A 20,052-nucleotide genomic window follows, 5' to 3' on the forward strand; every position below is an offset into this window, starting at 1 on the left:
CTCAAACCAATAGGACAATTTGCTGAGGTCTGGGAGCACCCCCTGCAGAGAATCCCTGATCTCACAAGATTAGGCTGAGGTCTAAGGTTTATTTTGCTGTACAACTCCTCTCTTTTTGGAGTTTTACTTGCTTCCAACAAGAAAGGCAAAATTTCCTGCTTTCATGATGATGGAAGGCGGGTAACTCCTTTATACAGTTTGAGCTCACTCCCAGCAGGGAAGATGAGTTTGCTTTTTTTTTTTTTCTGCTTCTAGAATGGTAGAGTGCAGACATCAGCCTGAGACCTATCCCTAGGCAAGTATCTGAATTGGTGTTTTATTTTGGCTAACATTAAACAACCAGCTGGTCTTAATTTCTCCTTACCAATAGAGTGCCCAGTAACAATATAACTTGTGTGATAATCCGTTTTTGTTGTTGTTATTGTTTGTTTGTTTCTGTTTTTTGTTGTCTTGGTTTTTTCCCCATTGGGTTTGATCAACTCTATCTGACTTGATCAAATCTTAAGGAAAGTTCCAAATTATGGGAACAAGGCCTCTGAAGTGCTTAAATTTCCACCAAAAAAAGAGGGGAAAAAAAGGAGGTCTGGTGGGGGAGAAACCATTGTCAAATATAAAATGGTATTTGGTTTTCCTTGGACTGTATTTGTATAAATATGTTGTGGGTATGTGTTCCAAAATCATGGGAAACTCCTATAATTCTGCTATGACTTAGTGTACATTATCAGTAATAATTATAACTGTTATGTTAAATTATTGTGTGCCACAGAGGTAACAAATGTCCTTGTCAATTGTGTCTTTGACTATGACTGCCCTAAAACTTTTTGTCCTTTACAGACAATTGTTGTCTTGTTTGGTCCTCTTTAGAAGGTGGTTTTAAAATCAGCTATAAAACTCTGGTGCTCTTGAATGCAGGTTTCTGATGATTTTTGAGATTATGACATCAGAATAGAGGAAAAACTTTCAGGATTCATGGAAAGCTAAAATGTTCATGAATATCAAGCAGAACAGGAATTAACTGCATGGACTGAACTAATGCAAGACTGAAGTAATCTTTTTGACTTTTTGCTTAAAATGTTGCTGATCCTGTGTTTTGTTTTTCAGAGTCAATAAAAGTTTTCTTTTGAGCTGTTGACAGCTTTTAACAATTTAATATACTCATATGAACAAAATTTGGAGAATATTTGTTTCTCTCTACCTGACTGCAGAATTTGGAAACTATTTGTGGGTATTCTTAACTTATGGCAATACAGTTATTTGCATAAGTGCAATAAAAATCTGTTTTCTGCTGGGTGCGGTGGCTCACAACTGTAATCCCAGCAGTTTGGGAGGCTGAGGTGGGTAGATCAGGAGGTCAAGAGATCGAGACCATCCTGGCCAATATGATGAAACCTTGTTTCTACTAAAAATACAAAAATTAGCTGGGCATGGTGGTTTGCGCCTGTAATCCCAGCTACTCGCGAGGCTGAGGCAGGAGAATGGCTTGAACCCGGGAGGCAGAGATTGCAGCGAGCCGAGATCCCGCGGCCACTGCACTCCAGCCTGGCAACAGAGCAAGACTCAGTCTCAAATAAATAAATAAATCTGTTTTCATTTGTAACACAATTGGAGAAACTGGTTTTTTTTTTTTATCAAGGCTTTGACTGGAATAGAATGCTTGTCTTTAAGAAATCAAACTTGACTTAAGGAACCAATAAAGGCCTCTGGGGAAAACTGACCTCATACGTTGTCTACCCAGCCCCTGTACAGGGTTCCTGACCTGTGATAAGTAAAGAATATCACTTTCTGACAGACCCAGGAGCCCCAAGTTTATCTTGGAAACTCAAGAGGAGAGGAATTCACCCAACTCATTGGTATTTGAGGGTACAAACCTATGGCTGGGCTAGGCTTTACAAAAGTCTTATCTGAGATTCCTTCTATGGAACAAAGTTCCATCAAAGCCAATTTACCAGCTTATGTGAAAAATAATTGTTCTTGCTGCATTGTATACAAATAATCAGGCAAAGTATAATACAGCAAATTTGTCCTACCGTGATTCGTCTTTAGTAAAAATGGGGAACTGGAGAGAAAAATTTTGTCCCAAAAACTATAGTACACCTGTTGTTAGATTCTAGTCTTGCCTATGTTTTACAATTTGTATTATTTTCTACAGTTTGGACTGATTTCTAATTTTTCTCAGCTACAAGTCTGAAAAATAATGTTTTCAATTTTTTTCCTTCTTTTTTCCTGATTTTTTCTAACTTGGAATCACCAAAATCTAATCTGTACTTTTGTAAAGCCCTGTGAACTAAAGCTAGACAACTTAAACTTCAGAAGAAAATAACAGCCACCTATTTACATACATAAACCACCTTCATACCTGCCTACTGATGCATGGACCTCAGAGTAATATAGCCTATATCAATTTTCCAGGATTGTTCTTTTCCATTCCTCCCCCTATTTTCTCTTCACAGGCTATGAGACTTCACAACCTGCTAAAAACGAGCTTTCCTAATAACTCAGGACATACCCATCAAGGAATTAAACCATCCTAGCCATGAGAGGTGAGATGAAATCTAAGACCAGAGATTCATTTTCTTCTAAAATGCTTTCTCAGAAAGATTTTCTTAAAAGGAGGGGAAACATGAAAGGAAAATAAATCTTGGGACTCTGAAATCACTAAGCTAAAGGGAGAAGTCAAGCTGGAACTGCTTAGGGCCAGCCTGCTTCCCATTCTATTCAAAGTCACCCCTGTGCTCACTGAGATAAATGCATATCTGATTGCCTCCTTTGGAGAGACTAATTAGAAACTCAAAAAAATGAAACCATTTGTCTCTTCTCCACCTATGACCTAGAAACCCACTCCCGCTTTGAGTCTTCCCACCTTTGCTTTGAGTTATCCTCCTTTTCCAGACTGAACTAATGTTCATCTTACATATGTTGACTGATGTCTCATATCTCCCGAAAATGTATAAAACCAATGTGTGCTTTGACCACCTTGGGCACATGTCATCAGGACCTCCTGAGTCTGTCACAGGTGCACATCTTCAATCTCAGCAAAATAAACTTTCTAAATTAACTGAGACCTTTCTCAGACATTTAGGGTTCACAGTAAACTGGTTATTGTGAGTCATAACAAGAACATTCTGGAAGAATAATCCTATTTATTTTTTATTTATAAAAATTAAAGAGGTACAAGTGCACTTTTGTTACATGTATATATTATATAGTGGTGAAGTCTGGGCTTTTAGTGTAACCACCATGTGAATAATGTACATTGTACCTATTAAGTAATTTCTTATCCCTTTCCCCCTTTCCAGCCTCTTGAGTCTCCACTGTCTATTAGCCTATACTCTACGTCCATGGGTACACATTATTTTGTTTCTACTTATAAACGAGAATATGCAGTGTTTGACTTTCTGTTTATGAATTGTTTCACTTACGCTTAAGATAATGACCTCTAGTTCCATTCATGTTACTACAAAAAACACAATTTCATTCCTTTATATAGCCGAACAGTATTCCACTCTGTGAGTGTGTGCATGTATGTATATGTGTGTGTGTATACATACATTTGTATTATATATATACATGCCACATTTTCTTTATCCATTTATCCATTGGTAGAAATTTAGGTTGATTCCAAATATTTATTATTGTAAATAGTGCTGTGATAAATATATGAGTCCAGGTATCTTTTTGGCATAATAATTTCTTTTCCTTTGGGCAGATACCCAGTAGTGGAATTGCTGGATCAAATGGTAGTTCTATTTTTAGTTCTTTGACAAATCTCTGTACTGTTTTCCATACAGGTTGTAGCAAATTACACTTGCACCAAAAGTGTGTAAGTATTCTTTTTTCTCTGCATACTTGCTAACATCTGTTATTAGTTGACTTTTTCATAATAGCTATTCTGACTGGTGGAAGATGATGTCTCATCATAAGTTTAATTTGCATTTCTCTTAGTGATGTTGAGCATTTTTATGTATGATTGTTATCCATTTGTATGTCTGCTTTTGAAAAATGTCTATTCATATCCTTTGCCCATTTTTTAATGGAATTATTTGATTTTTGTTATTGTTGAGTTGTTTGAGTTTCTTGTAAATTCTGTATACAGTATTCTGTCAGATTTATAGTTTGCAAATATTTTCTTGCATTCTCAAGGTGATCTGTTCACTCTGCTATATCTTTTTATGTGCAGAAACTTTTTAGTTTAATTAAGTCCCATTTGTCTACTTCTGTTTCTGTTGCCTCTGCTTTTGAGGGTCTTGGTCATGGAGTCTTTGCCTAGACCAATATCCAGAAGAATTTCCCTAGGTTTTCTGCCAGTATTCTAATTTCGGGTCTTACAGGTAAGTATTTAATTTACATTGAATTAATTTTTGTAATAGGTAATAAATAGGGGTCTGGTTTTTTAATGGTAAATTTTTGTAATGGTGATAAATAAGGGTCTGGTTTTATTCTTCCATATATGGCAAACTAATTTTCCCCTCACCATTTATTATAAAGAGTATCCTTTCCACAGTGTACGTTTTTGTCAATTTTTTCAAATATCAGCTGACTATAAATAGCTGATATAAATGACTTTTTTCTGGGTTCTTTATTCTGTTCCATTGAACTATGTATCTATTTTTATACCAGTGCCATGCTTTGTTGGTTGCTATTGCCTTGTAGAATAATTTGAGGTCAGTAATATGATAACTCTAGCTATGATTTTTTTTTTTTTTTTTTTTTTTTTTTTTTTTTTTGCTTAGAATTGCTTTGGCTATACAGGCTATTTGGTTCCATGTGAATTTTAGGAATTTTTAATTCTGTGAAGAATTATTTTGGTATTTTAATAGGAATTGCATTGAATCTGTAGATTGCTTTGAACAGTATGGTCATTTTAGTGATATTAATTCTTCTGATCCATGAGCATGGGACAGTTTCCTACTTGTTTGTGTTATGTACAACTTCTTTCATCAGTGTGTTGCAGTTTTTTGTAGAGATTTTCCTTGGTTAAATCTCTTATTTCTGGGTATTTATTTTTGTAGCTATTGTAAATGGTATTGTGTTCTTGATTTGATTCTCAGCTTGATTGTTATTGGTGAAAAGAAATGCTACTAATTTTGTAGATAGATTTTGTTTCCTGAAACATTGCTGAATTCATTTATCATATCTAAGAGTTTTTGGAGGTTTCCTTAGGGATTTCTGGGTATAAGATCATATCTGTGAACAGAGATAATGTGACTTCCTGTTTTCTAATTTGGATGCCTTTTAGTTCCTTCTTTCACCTGATTGCTCTAGTTAGGACTTCCAGTACTATGTTGAATAGGAGTGGTGAAAGTTGACATCCTTGTCTTGTTCCAGTTCCTAGGGGGATTTCTTTCAATTTTTCCCCATTCAGTATGATATTGGCTGTAGGTTTGTCATATATGGCCTTTATTATTTTAGGTTATGTTCCCTCTATGCCTACTTGTTGAGAGTTTTTATTATGAGGGGATGCTGAATATTGTCAAATGCTATATTATTATTACTTATATAATTTGGTCAAACTATTTTTTATCCATTCTGCCAATCTATATGTTTTACTTGGAGCATTTAATCTATTTACAGTCAAGATTAGTATTTATATGTGAGGTTTCATTCCTATCATAATGTTAATTTTTATCTAGTTGTTTCATAGGTTCTTTATTCTTTTTTTTTCTTCTATGTATTTGTCTTTCTGGTTTCATGGAGTTCTGTCATGCTGCCATTTTATTTCTTTTTATTCCTCTTTTGTGTAATTTTTTAATAAGACCTGTGAATTTTATACTTCCCTGTAGTTTTATGATGGTGAATATTGACCTTTTATTTCTGTGTTTAGAACTCCTTTTGGCCTTTCCTGTATGACTGGTTTAGTGCTGATGAATTCCTTCAGCATTTATTTGTCTGGGAACAATTTTATATGTCCTTCTTTTAAGAAGCTTATTGTACATAATATAAAATTTACGTAGGTAGTGTCTTTTTCTTCGAACTCTGAAAATAGTACTTCAAATTCTTATGGCTTGTAAGGTTTTTGCTGAGAAGTTCACTGTCAGTTGGATGGTACTTCTTTATAGCTTATTATATGCTTATCTCTTGCTGAATTTAGAATTTTTTTTCTTCACATGGACTTTAGACAGTTTGATGACTATATCCCATGGTGAAGTCTTTTCTGCAATGTATTTTTCTGATGTTTGCTGAGCCTCTTGTATCTAGATGTCTATATATCTTTCAAGGCAAGGAAGTTTTTATCAGTTATTTCTTTAGATATGTTTTCAAATGTTTTGCTTTTAACTCAGTAATACCAATAATTTGTAAGTTTGGTCATTAGGCAGTTCTGTGCTTCTTTATGGCTTTGTTTGCTCTTTTTTATTTACTTTTGTCTGGCTGGGTTAATTCAAAAGACCTGTCTTCAACTTCTGAGATTCTGCTTGGTTTAGCCTATTGTTCAAACTTTTAGTCTGTAATTTCTTCAATGGCTTTTTCATTTCCCAGAGTCCTTTTTGGTTATTTGTTTTCTTTCTTTTCTTTTCTTTTTAAAGACTATCTATCTCTTTGGTAAATTTATCTTTATATCCTGAATTGATTTTCTGATTTCTATGTACTGGTTTTTAGTCTTCTCTTGGATTTCATTGAGCTTCTTTAAAATAAATATTTTGAATTTTTATCTGGAATTTCACAAACTTCATTTGATTAGGATCCATGCTAGAGTTAGTGTGATCTTTTGAGATTGTCATAACCTCTGCTTTTGCATACTTCAAGTATTGTTACATTTGTTCTTTTATTTTTGCATATGGAGAAAGAGCCACTTCTTATTTTTGAGTTTACTTTCATTTGGACAGGATTTGTTTTCTTCTTCTCTTCTTGAGAATGCAACTATATTTTAAGTAGTACAGTTTGCTTTGCTGATGTATGTACTCAGTGGAAAAAAGTGTGTAAAAATTGTTTTACTTATAGATAGCCATGTGGTGACTTTCTCAAATTAGCTGTGTAATTGATGTACTGAATCGGTGAGCAGACTCATAGCCTCCTGAGACTCCACGGTGGAGGTCATGAGAAGCTTATCTCATTCCTAAGCACTGTGCATTTGTGTCTGCAGAATTTGTAGTGGATTGTTCAGCTTGACTTCCAGGATAGTAGGTGGCACTCACAGGTAAGAGCTGGCTGTTGTGGTACAGGGTTTATGCTTAATTGTTGTTTACCAGAAGAAGTTCTCTGGTGCCTCAGGCAATGAGCTGATCTGTAGAATATGCAGTGGTCTGTGTCCCATGTTTAGCCTCAGAGAATAAGGGTGAAGCTGGGCAGAGCTGGACCAGGCAAACTCACACTCAGGCTTCCCAGTGTCAGGTGCAAGCACCTGTCCTCGCAGGAATGGCAGGGAAGTCATCACGTCCCTGGTGAAATGGCGATAGGTCTCTGCATGGTGAAGAGAGGGGCTGCTCTAGCACCACCTGCTTCTAGGTGGGAGAAGTGTTGTAATCTTCCTGTCACACCCCATCCCAGCACTTGGTGTATCAGTTTAATCAGACACTGCTGTTTGTTTATAGGCTGCAATGTAGCCAAGAGCTGTAGGAGACACCAGCTCCATGGCTCAACAATGAACCTCTGTGCCATCTGGTAGTGACTGCGGTGCAGAGTCTTCTACCACACCTCCAAACACACAGCTCTCTGGTACTCCTGCTTTTCATTGCAGCAACACTGCAGCTGTTGTGTCTGCAGAGGCGGGGAGGGAACGTTCCCTTCACTCAAGTCCAGAAGTGAAGGTGACTCTGACAGAGGGGTTGCAGTCTCCCCTCATAGCCCCAGATAGGCTTCCTTCCAGTTCACCTGTATCAACTTCATATGGGAGCAGTAGCTGCTATGTCTGCAGCAGTGTGGCAAGTGAGAAGAGAAGTTCCCCTCTCTTAAGCTTGGTTTTGAACACAGAGTCCACTTGGCTGGTGGGATGGCATTTCCTTCTCACTTGCCAAGCCAAGCACAGAGTCGTGTCCCTGTTGGAAGTGGGGCCACCCCTCACAGCCCCAAGCAGGGAGCTCTCAGGCACTGGAAAGTGTATGCTTTGGTTTCCTTTGTCCCAGGAATTTTCCCATTGGTGCATTACACTTTCCCTTCCCATAGGAGTGGCACTCCCTGAGGGCTAGATTACTGGAAACCCTGCAGCTCCCTTGATTCCAGCCAGCACTGTGCTGCTGCAGCCATCTGAGTGGGTACTGGGTAATGTCAGCAGAACCTCCTGGGATATGCAACAAAGGCTGACGTTCTCTGAGCAAGATACAGTCTCCTTATGGCTGTGTTCTCACAGTGGCGTCCTGGCCCAGCTCCCTCAGAAGTGTTGTCTTGCGTGCAAAACCTTCTAGCGTGTGTTTTATGGTCTGGTGTAATACCCTCCAGACATCCACAGGCTCACTGCCAACACTGGTGTTGGTGCAGTACCGGGGTAAGAGGAGCTCTCTCTCTCACGGATTTGGATACTGGCAGTCCACAGCTAGGATGACAGGAGCCAAAATAGTCTCATTTACTTTTTCCACTCAGCACTAAGTCCTTTGGGGCTCCCATCAATCTTTGCCAGCTGAGTTGGCCTCTCATTTCCTTCTTTTCCTGTGCCTCAGGTTTTTTCCTGTGAATTCTCCACTGGGCTCTAGTATTCTGTTCTTGATATTCTTTTGGAGTTAAAATTATCTAGTGATGATCTTTGTTTTTCTTTGTGAGAACAACTGGCACCTGATATCTCTAGTCAGCAATCTTTCTAATTACCATGACTAGATCTTTTTATTTTGTTTTCCTGGAAAGAAGAGAACACTTTTGAAAAGAGGCAGCTCTGGTTGCCAGCGTTGGAAGTTTGAGGGCAGAATTTTTTTTTTTAAAGGCAATTTGAAAGAAAGATGAACTGTTAGTCACATCAGGAAAAATTCTAGTGCTGTGATTACTACGAATCCATGCACAGCAGTGGACACCCAGATATCCCTGGGATGACAGTCAGAGTGCACAGAGATTTATTGCAGATAGAGCAGTTCCACAAGCACATCAGAGAAGATGTGAGAGCTCTAGCTGATCAAACATCAACGACTATGAATGTATACCATACAGGGCTGCCATCTAAGAGATGATGAGTAATGATGTGGTGAAATATTTTATGGAATTTTGTTTTACATAATTTACATACTTTGTAAGAGGGTTTTATTGACTTCTGTCTGTATAATTTGGGGTCATTAAGACTAGGGTCTGGTAAGTTGGAGAGTCTGAAGAAATTGAACTGAGCAAATCAATAGAAATACTTCTTAGTATGGGGGTTAAGAATCATGTTAAGAAAAGAGTGTAAGATCCACTTCTTAAATAATATTCATATAGCTCTAAATTCAAAAGCAGAATCGCAACTTGAACTAGCTTTTCTATTCCACTAAAAAGCACGAGCAATCCTTCAATTAGGATAGCCAACTAATTGGGATGGGACAGCTAGTTTTCTTACTTACCTCCTTCAAAATCACTCTAAAACAGTCTTTAAATAGTTTTTCCAAGAATTTGAGGGAAACAATGTTCGAACAAGAGGCTCTAATTTTATTTCAAATTTGAAACTAAAATTTGGTGCATTCTATATGTCTGCTCAAGACCCAGTTACTTTCTGACATTTTCATTTTAGCCATTCTGGTAGGTGTGTAGTGGTTTCTGATTGAGGCCTCAATTTGCATTTCCAGTGAAGTTTAACAACTATTTATATTTGAATATTCTCGTCTGTGATATATCTGCTCATCTCCTTGGCCCATTAAAAACACTGATTTGTAAGAGTTCTTTATTCTGAATATGGGTCTTTTGTTAAATATAAGAATAGTGAATATAGTCTCCCATTTCATGGGTTGCCTGTTAATTCTACTAATAATGTCTTTTGATAAATACAAATTATTTCAGTATAATGTAGCCATTTACATTTTACCCCCATTGTGGATAGGACTTTGGGGACCTATTAAGAAATATTTTCCCACATTAAGAAAATTGTCTTCTGTTTTTCTACAAATGGTTTATTGTTTTACATGCCATATTTAATATTCAACTCATCTGGGAGTTATATTTTATGATATTACATGAGAGCCAACACACATAATTCTATATGGCTACTTCATTCTGATGTTATACTTTTGATTATTTATAGATTCTCTCATCCAAGACTGATATAGGATCAATATTAGGGTATTTGAAAGACTTTTCTCAGATTTAGGAATTCTCTAGTTTTTCTTAAAAGTACACACAGTGGGACTGCTAGAGAGATGATAGTGTTATATTTAAAATCCCCAGACATATTGGTGAAGAAACCAACAAAATACATATGCACCCATAATTTGAGGGAAAGATATCTCAATGAAACTTAAATATAAATGGTTGAAAACAAAGCAGTAATGGTTAAATCAGTACTATAAATATTTGTGTGTGTGAAGCAGAAAGAATGAATAAGACATCTTAAGAAGCTAAGACTAACAGAACCCAAGCAGAAAACAGGCACTAGTGCAAAGATCAGGAAAGTAATTTGAACACAGTAGCTGAAACTAAAAGGCTGTTGCACACTGAAAGAAGTTCATGGTAAGGTCTGAAGGAGCTGAAGTAATCTATGCTCTCCCTATGAAGTGTCCAGACCATGAAGCCAAGACTACCTTTTCAAAGCTGAAATTTGGATCTGTATGAACAGCATAAGACAAAAGAAGGAAAAGGCTCAGACAAAAATGCGGAAGGAAACAAATACCTGGAGATATCTGCAAGAATAAAACCATATTTTTGATCCCTTCACAAAAGTAAGAGAAATGATAATGTTGAAGTGTAAAGCTAAACAATTATCTTATGACCCAACCCTTATTCTTAAAGTTTAGGAAAATTAAAATTACATAAAATTTGGGAATAAAAAGTATTGTGTTTGATTACTGTGGAAATGTATTGCAAGAAAAAAGTTGGAGAAGAAAGAAACCACATAACAAACCTGTAGACAAAACAATAGCAAACCAAAGAGATGAAACTATAACCTACTATTCCAAAATGGGCTAAAATGGACAAGAAAATAAAGAGAAAACATGAAAGAACAATACAGATTACCATCGGTAAAAACTCAGAAATGAAATCACAAAAATAAAAAAATAATTAAAGGGAAATATTTCAAAAATCAGTATTAAACTAAAAAGAGAATTAAAACAGTAGATCATTCGTCAGCATAATTGAAAGATGAATAGAGAGAATGCTAAAAGCAAAAAAGAAATGACATCTCAGATAAGCATTAACAAAAGTAGCAAAAGAATTGTCTATTCAAAGAAAATCTAATATATATATAATGCAAAGTCTCAAAAAGAAAAAATCAAAGGAAATAAATATTAATAAAACTTTAGGAAACTGGAAAGTCACTAGCATGATTAACAAGGAAACTTAGTCTAGTAAAAAATAACAATAAACTTTAAAATTAGTCTTTAGCTAGCCAAACAAAAAGAGGAAATCACTTGTAAGGAAGATAAAATTATCATGTCATCAAACTTTTTAAATTGGAGTTATGTCAGATGCCAATGCTTAACCAAGGAGACATATTCGTAGAAAGAATAAATGAATCAATTATATTACATCCTTCTAAACTGATTTTCAAAACAAAAGCATCATTTATAGTTATGAAAATGAAAATCCCAGAAAATTCTATTTCCATGAGATTCTTCTAATGAATATAATACTTGAAGGGAATGAGCTTCCAATTGCCATCCTTTGAATATGAATTAAAGTCTATAATGAAGTATTATATTTATCTACATATCTATTTTATCTATTTATGTATTAATATCTATGTGTGTTTGTGTGTGCATCATCTAGAAGAATAAATTAATGAAGGAGGCTAAAACAACAAATAACTCTAAAGTAATGATTATATTCAATTCCCAGATTGTGATCACATCATAAGGAATCAAGGAATTTGGAGAAATTGCTGATTTCACATCTAGGGCAGCAAGTGTATAGGTCTGGAACAATTTTACAGATCTGATAGCAAGAAGGTTATCAAAGAGCACTAGAGTTGAGCCAAAAGAATTTAAAGACAAATTGAAAGAGGCTCCCAATTCAAAATCAAGACAATTTGTGATTCTATGCAAGTAACAACTATAAGAGATTCAGAATTTCAAGTGTTTTATCCATGGAATCCATCTGACAATCATTTGAGAAGTATTGGCAACAATTAGAGAAGGATAGTAAATCAACATATTATTTTTAAAGCTGTTAAATAAGGGGAAAGAATCATGCATTTATCCTTCCCTTCCTATATGAACTGTACCATGGGGTAAACAAATAATTGAAGACAGTGTCTCTTTAAAGAAGTCCAGTCATCCCTTTATACATGGGGGGTTTGTTCTAAGACTCCTCCCGCACATAGCCAGATCTGTGAATATCTAAGTCCCGCAGTCAGTTAGCCCTGCGGAACCCGCTTTACTGTACAAAAAGTCAGTCCTCTGTATACATGGGTTTCACTTTCCACCACTACTATACTTTCTGTCTGTGTTATTCTCCATGTATCAGTGGTCCCGCACATCTCAAACCCATGTTGTTCACGGGTCAACTGTATTCCAACTAATAAATGAAAATGGAATAATAGAATTAGGATATTGCAATTTTGCTGAGTATATGCTATTGTATATATACATGCCAATCTATACGCATTTTATATGCCATTTTGCAACCTTTAGGGGCTTGCAGGATTTAGGCCCTGAAGATCAACAGCTGCTAATAACGTAAAAGCAGAGGTTAACAAGACATAGATGCCCCTGATTAAAAACTCATATTCTCTGAAGTAGTCATGCCAAAAACCAAACCAAAATCAAAAAAATTTCGAATTTGATCAGGTTCTACATTCAGCTTTCATGTTATAGGACATTTGGAGTAGTGAAGACCATTTTAATAAGAATGTAGACAGCAAAATCTAAACTATGGCAATTCTAAAGGACCATATTTTTCTTTTTAAATTTTTAGAGATGGGGATCTCACTCTGTTGCCCAGGCTGGAGTGCAGTGGTGTGATCATAGCTCACTACCGCCTCAAATTCCTGGGCTCAGGGGATCCTCCCACCTCAGCCTTTTGAGTAGCTGAGATCATGGGGTTGGGGGGAGCCACAGAGCCACCCAGCTAACATTTCTTAAACAAATAAATTCCAAGAAAAGAGATAGAGACAGAAGAAGAGAGACAGGAAGAGAGAGAGAGAGAACCTAGAGATAAGAAAAGAGATTTTAAAATATTAAGCAATTGTACTATGTAGGCATTATTTAAATCTTGCTTCAACAAAACAAAATATAAACATAAAAGAAAACATCTTTGACATTTATGGGACGACTAAAAATTTGAGCTGTCTGCACAATTGATGATATTAAAAGATTGTTAAATTTTTGGAAGTTTCATAATGTGACTGTTAAAAAAGGAGCTCTAATATTCTAGAGACATACAACAATTTTGACAAATGAAATTATATGATGTTTAATATTTGATTTAAAAAATTGGAGATGTGGAAAATGGGCGAAAATCAGATGAAGCAAATTTGACCACGAATTGGTGACAGCTGGTTGGTGGTATATGAAGGGATATTTTTAATATTCCATCCACTTTTGTATATGCTTGAAGTGTTCCATAATAAAAAGTTACAATAATAATAATGGTAAGTAGATATGCCGATCTTGAAAATAGCAGAGTGCACACATGGCACACAGAAAAACAAACCTATCTTGTCTTTTTCCCTAGGTCTGCACTCAGGAATTTTAAAATTCATCTTTCTCCAGAAACAAAATCTTTATTTTTTATATGCCATATTTGCTCAGAGCTGTTCAGACTTTTCTCATGAGACACCAATCATAGCATCTCATTTAGTGCTTGTTGTTTTTGTCTGTCATTCATAGAGCGTGTCAGCCTTTTATTGTGTTTATTACAATACAGCAAACCTTTTCCCTGGGACCATCTGGAGTTCTCCTCCTTAATAATATTTCTTTCAACACCTACTAGCTCTGAGGTAGTTGTGAGCATGCTTATAGGCTAAAATAGGCATCTATTTCATGGCCATGTTCTGTCAAATTCATTTATTCGAAGATTGTGAGATCAATTTGTTATGGACTTTTGGTTAGATCAGTGTGTTTTAATTGGCACTAGACATGAGCTGGGTAGTAAATGTACTCTTGGCATCCCTAATTGCAACACAACTATTGCCCTACTCTGGTAAACACCTGCTTTAGAGCAGTCATTCTGTACAAACTTCAAACACATCTGCCAAGTGTTTCTAATAGACAGCACAAGTCACTAGGCTAGAAATGACAGTCATTTAAAGTCCTCTGTAATTATGGATCCTCCAAGAATTTAAAAGAAAAAGTTGGCATTTTGGGGAATAACTTGGAATCAGTATACAGTCTATTTTGAATATGAGCTCAGTTCTACTAGGCCAAGTGGACTGGTGAGCAAGAAAAATCCCACTAAATTAGGAGAAAAATGAAAGCTAAGGATGAACAAAACATCTCATAATAATATAAGACTCAAGTGGATTTGCTAAAGAATGCTATTTTTTCTCCTTATTGCGAATTTTGTTTTCAAAAAGCAACAAAAACTATAACTGTTCTCAAGTATTGCAGTATTTAACTAGAGCCTTTTCATATTAAAGTTGCAGAATCTATACTTAATTTTTTTTGTTCTGCCAGAATTGAAAGTGGCCTCTAGCAATAGTCAGGGGTGACCTTGTTTTCAGACCAGATTGCTTAGCCCAGTGTTTGAATGAAAACAGATAATGCTACTATGTAAATCTGTTCTAATAATAAAAAATTGGAGATAGTGAAAAGTGACAGATGGATTCCAAACTAAAGATATAAAGAAATCCATCCTCCATGAGTTTTGGCATTTAAAAAACAAATTCTATGCCAGGGATAAGAAGGGCATTTGGGACACGTTTGGCCAAGGCTCTTCTCTTCATTCCGGTCATTGAAACCATCCTAGTGACTACAGGATTACATACATATGCTGCATGGTATGACCTCAGCCTGGCTCCTTTGCCAAGCTGTGCAGACTTGCTGTGAGGGCTCTCAGGGGCCTTAGGTATTTGTTTGAGTAGAGATACCACAAAGTTTTCTAGCTCTGTCTTGTAGCCTGCTATTAAGAAATCGTTTGAATGGCTGCTTTAAAGCTGAGCTGTCTTTGATAAAATTTAGAAATTTATGTCTTTTATAAACAAAAGGCATAACCTTTAAAATTAAAACCAGTCTTCCAAATGAGTTCAAACTATTTTCTCTTCATTTTGACTAATGAAGTCACGTACCTTATACCTTTTGCCAAATCATGTGTAAGGAAAATAAAATATAGTTTCTTTAGAAAGGAACTGGGCAGTTATATGCCAAGATTGTTCATGACAATGTCTGGAGACATTTTTCGTTTGCCAAAATGGTGTAGAGAACTTGCTTCTGGCCTCTGGTGGGTGGAGGCCAGGGATGCTTCTATACATTCTACAATATATCAGACCCTTCCACCATTCCCATACCATCGCCAGGAAAAAAAATTATGTAGCCCAAAATATCAACAGTCTCTTCCTGAGCTTGAGGAACTCTCTATAAGATGATAATCATGTCAGATCTTTATACCATCTCCTAGGGAAGCAACAAAGTTAATTTTTCCCTCCAGCAGTAAACTAGATCCGCAAAGGATTTCTGCTTCCAATGTAGTATCTGAGAAGATATAGAAAACCTTCACTCAGATAACACCAAGTAAAATATGGGTAGTATAAACATCATACATATTTTTGTAACCTTTGAATAATTATGGATGCAAGAAAGCCTTGAGAAACTAATTTCCAGAGAATAGAGTCCTGTACAGCTGAGCAGTGAGCTGCAGTAGTTTCTGGAACAAAAATTGGATCTGGTTGCAGAGAGATGATGGAGAAGGCAGGCAAGAAACCTAAAACTTTCAGTTTGAGAAGGTAGCCAAGCCACTGGCAACAGTAGGAGCAGGTGGGAGAGATTAGAATCTAGAAAATCTTCTAAACATGATAATAATTTGCCTGGCATAACAGAGCTACCTGCCTATCCATTTCTCCAATTTGTATGAAAAAAAAAAATGAAGCTAAAGTAGGATTAGAAAGAAGAAATAATGCAGAGCACGTGAGACCCCAAATTGCGGCTTAGCCCATCATTTCTTTCTCACTTATAAGTGAGAACATGTGGTATTTGGTTTTCTGTTCCTGTATTAATTTGCTTAGGTATATGCCATTGTAAAACTCACTGTATATGCTTAATATCTGTATATGTTATCTCATACAAATATACCTATATTTTTAAACGTTAATTATTATAACATGAGGAGCAAAAATGTTTATTTTTTAGAGATATACAGTGGGATACTTATAGATCAGTGATACACATTTTGAAATTTGCTTCAATGTAATAGAGTATTTGGGAAGTAAGTGGAATCATAGATGAACCAAAAGTGGCCATGAGGTAATAATTGTTGAAATTGGGGAACTGATACGTAGAGATTCATCCCATAATTCTTTTTTCTTTTATACGTTTTAAATATTTCAGTAAATGACTTTTTAAAGTTTTTTTTTTTTTGCTTGAATACTAAGTGATGTAGAAGACTTTCTATTAAAGATATACATTTAATATACAACAAAATAAAATGATGATACCATCAGAGGCATTGTGGGAACCTAATAAGCTGTAGAAGTGGCATCAGAATTTTGGAAATGAATCTCATGTTCACTTCAGGGTATAGAATAATAAATGACTCTATTTATTATCAATCCTTCTCTTATTTATGACCTTAAAATAAAATAGTAGTGTCAGAAGTCAATTCAATGTAGAATTTTCAGTAGCAAATTGCTGCTTGACCTAACATGTCAGGTACATGTTAGGTAAAAATACTCTGATATCCATCGGTTCTTACACATTTTCTCTTTTATTACCAAACAGCTAAACATGGGGCTTCCCCATTACAAATATATATATATATATATATGTTTTGCCGATCAGTTATCAGTTATCTAATGTAATTATATGAAATTACACTGCTACTAGTGGTATATGGGAGTTTTGTTTCTTTCACATTTGAGGCAACATTTTATATCACTAACTTTTTCATTTAACTATTCTGTGTGTGTAGTGGTATTACATTGTGTGTGTGTAACACTTTTATTAAGATATAACTGATTTAAAATAATCTGCACAGAAAACACACCGTTTGTTAAATTTTGACATAGGTAGTGTATATACATCCTTGAAACCAGTACCACAATCAAGGTAAAATGATAAATGTATTCATCATCCCAAAAACGTTTTCTCATGCCCCTTTGTAGTTTCTCCCTTCTGTGATACCCCCACTCCCATGTTCAGTTTTTTGATTGTTTCAGGCATAAGGGTAGATCTGATTCCTGTTACTTTTATCTTAGCAAAAGTGAAATTTGCACTGTGATTGTAACTTGCACTTCTCTGATGATTAATAAAATTGCATAGTGTTTGATGGACTTATTTTTGATATCATTATCTTTTAGCTTTATTCTGACCATAAAGAAAAGCATAAATGGTAGAATCCTTGCTGTAAGTGCTAAGATAGCCACACAAATGGAAAGTTTATCATTTTGTTGTGTGAGATCATAGCTCAGCTGTCATCTTCACCTGGTATCAACTTATTTATATTTTATATAAATTTATATACTTGTCATATTGGATATCCATGTTCCAATGATCTTATAAACAATACTCTACAGATCTCAATAAAAAAATATTTGACTAAATGATAAGGCAATGAGTTTCATAGGTTATAACTTTTGGGGGTATTTGATTTGGCTACTTACTAACTAGAACTCTTCTATTGTACTCTGGTTATGAAACAATTGATAAATGGGACCAAAAAAAAAAAAAAAAAAAAGAATGAGATAAACAAAAGTCAAAATGTCACCTTTATTAAGCAGATAATGGAGAAGATAATGTAGATAATTTTGCAATTCTAAACCAAGACTTAGACAGATTGCTGCGCTCCGTCCAGGCATAACTGGACTAGAAGCCTTTATTCACACACAGGTAGGAAAGAGAGTATGGGTCACATATATCAGACTTCCCCCCCTAAAAACAAGAGTTTTATAAAGTTCTTTCCTATCCCCAGGAGATCTGTGAGTGACAGGGTGAGAGGGCATTGTTATTGCCAGTGGAACTCAATGAATGGATGAAAACTTTGGAGGTTCTAAAGAGTGAGAAGCAGCTTTTTATTCTTTTAATCCACTGATTTAATCACTAAAGCTTTGCTTAACTAAGAATGAGACTATCTGGAGATAAGAAAGTCAGACTCTTATCTTCATTAGACTTAGTTCCCCAAATAAATTACCATTTTACTAGATATCCTCCTGGAACAATTGCTAGATGACACAATTTTTCTCCAGAGGATTCTAAAACAGGTCCAAAGTGTGCATTCATTAAATCAGCCTCTAAGCTCCAACCAACGCCGAAAACCCAATACTCACTACTTTATTTTCCATCTTGCATTATATCTAACATTATTCAACTAGACTACCACAGGTTCTGAAACAAGATAAAATAAATTCATTAAAATATTGCAATAACAAAATGCCAACAACAGATAAATAAAGCAAATTTTAATATAAATTCCCATCACGGTGGATTTCCTGAGGAGAAATTAAAGTCCTCAATTTAATGATTTTGCAAGTTTTGAAGTCAAAGGAATTTAAATTCAAAATCAAATTATCTTATTATTACAAATAATTTATATAAAATTTTATACTCTGTAATTTTTTACTTATAGTTTCATCCATGCCTCGTTCTCTGTGAATTGCATATGGTCCTTTCAAAACTCAAAGTTTTGTTAATTTTACACCAAATCTCTGATTTGTCTCACTTTTTACACAGTTCAGGGGCAATTTTTTAAAAAGATACAGTGTTATCATGCATTGACCTACTGCCACAAAATTTTTAAAAGCAAATTTCCATCTTAAAAGCAGTTATCCCAGCCAAAATTATGTTTCGAGAATCCAGAACTTAGTGTTGACAAGGACCATAGTAGAAATCGTGTGCTATGCCAATGAATGAGGGTGAGTGGAGACAATCTTGCTTTCACTCTTGGATGCTATCTTATGCCAGTTGTCTGGAATTCATGGCCTGTGAATTTAGACTCAGTTTGGAGAAATTGTTCAGTGAGAGAATAATTTTGGCACATTTTCTTGGAGGAGAAGCCACCCTATGCATACTATCTCGTCTCTCTCAGGAAGAAGTATTTAAGACTCCACTGTCTTCTTGCAAAGCTTGACTTGTTCCAGTCCGTAGGCTTTAAAAGAAGTTGCTTTCTCTCCCATCCCTTATATATGAAACCACTTAGTTGCCAGTACACTTTGGCTCACGTTTTCCAGCATTCAGGGCTGCACTGAACATGACCTCTAGTCGCAAATGACATAGCCTCTGCTAAAGGGATTCTCAATTTTGACAGTATATTTTAATCACCTGGGGAGCTTTAAATTACTGATGAGTATCTCTGTCTTGGAGAGGATCTGCAGCATGATTTGGGCATTTTTAATAACTATCTAGGTGAGTCTAACATATAGCCAAGATTGAGGGTACTTACTATACCCTGTCTGTTGAGCAGACACATTCACTTCAGGCTCTACTAGCAGCTTCTATCACTTCTTGCTTTGGAATCAACAAGGTGGGTAAAATCTGTCTCCTATGAATGTTTTCTCCTTCAACCCCACATTTGTTTCAACTAGAGAATCACTTTCTGCAGATGCCTGAATTGTAGCTGCTGTTAATGTTAATGAAACTTGTGGCTCTACTGGCCTAATGAGGACCAAAACCTCTACTCAACACAATGTCACTCTTTTTTTTTTTTTTTTTTTTTGAGATGGAGTCTCGCTGTGTCTCCCAGGCTGGAGTGCAGTGGCATGATCTCAGCTCACTGCAAGCTCCGCCTCCCGGGTTCACGCCATTCTCCCGCCTCAGCCTCCCAAGTAGCTGGGACTACAGGCGCCCGCTACCACGCCCGGCTAGTTTTTTGTATTTTTAGTAGAGACGGAGTTTCACCATGTTAGCCAGGATAGTCTTGATCTCCTGACCT

Source organism: Papio anubis, chromosome 2 (genome assembly GCF_008728515.1).
Source record: "Papio anubis isolate 15944 chromosome 2, Panubis1.0, whole genome shotgun sequence".
NCBI classification, from domain to species: Eukaryota; Metazoa; Chordata; class Mammalia; order Primates; family Cercopithecidae; genus Papio; species Papio anubis.